Raw genomic sequence first — 1,397 nt, forward strand, 5'->3', positions numbered from 1 at the left:
TAAGAAAATGAATTACAATTTATTTTAAATGTCAGATCTTGAGAATGAAAATCTGATTGATCATTTTACGAGCACGTATTGCTTGCCAAATGTCAGGCAGTGTCTTTGCTTTTGGAGGAAGACAGAGACTAATGAAAATGCTATCCCTGACATTCTAGAGCTCTCAATTACATTCTACACAATACTTTGTAGATAAGTAATGTCAGCAGAGACTGAGAGCTCATATCATTCCTTAATTCTCATTTTACAATAGAATTATGCTTTTTTTTTAGGAGAGTTGCATCCTCATATGCAAAAGGAAGGAAATAAAGCAACATATTCAGATGACCCCAACTAAAATGCATTAGAGAGTATTCTTGTTTCAGGTGAAATGCAAAAGTAGTTTCATCTATCATTTATCCAGGCTTTGTTCCAAAACTTTCTTTTACATATACATCACTTCCCAACTTATACTTTTTGTTACAAAGAACTAAATGTATAGTTCTTTTTCCTCTTTAATGTTTGCAGTTTTTCTACTGAGGATGCTTAAGGTAGACAAGACCACAAAAATGTCACTCAATCATAAATGACAATCTGCCTTAATTTACTATAATTTATATTCATAAGCATGCTCTAAAAGAAACTGTTGTCCCAAAATGTGCACATGTCTGAAATGGTTTGGGGAAAACAATATTTTAGTCACATGACAAAATCATTCCTGCCTCAGAAACTGAGCTTGAAGCCAGTTCTACCCACCAAGAGCAGATGTGGGTATGATTGAAATATATGGTTAATCTGATATACAATAGTTTCTTAAGAAAACAAAAATTAACTTCCTGATTCACTGGAATTATTTTATTCACTCCTCGATTCAACAGATACATTATTCAAATTCCCACTATACATTGTGTGTTGTTGTAGAGCTTGTGGATTTAGTAGTTAACAAAATTCCTATCTAAGAGTTTCCATGCCAGAGAGAGAAATAAGTTATTAAGCAAATAAATAAGTAAATATTTTAATTCCTGCTAACGATGAATGCTCTAGGAAAACCACAGCAAGCTTTTGGAAGCCAGAGTGGCTGTAATGTACAGTAAGGGATTTTCAACAAGATGTAAAGGCATGACTCCAATGAAGTGTTTAGAAGTTTTAGCCATGGAAGAGATTGGAGAAGTTTGGAATTTCATATGTTTAAGAGTTCTAGATTATATCAAAACCTGTGGTCTGACCATGAATGAGTTGAGCATAATTTGTATGAGTTGGAATAGAATAATGTACTCTGAGGCTAAGGCATCAGGTGGGCCAGGAGCACAAATATTAGACCAGGGAGAAAGATGAAGAGAGAGATAGATTAAGGCAAGTAATGAAAATTACTGATCATATAGAGAAGGAACTGAAGATAAAAGAGAGCCATTTTTAAA

Source organism: Nomascus leucogenys, chromosome 10 (genome assembly GCF_006542625.1).
Source record: "Nomascus leucogenys isolate Asia chromosome 10, Asia_NLE_v1, whole genome shotgun sequence".
In the NCBI taxonomy this organism is placed as follows: domain Eukaryota; kingdom Metazoa; phylum Chordata; class Mammalia; order Primates; family Hylobatidae; genus Nomascus; species Nomascus leucogenys.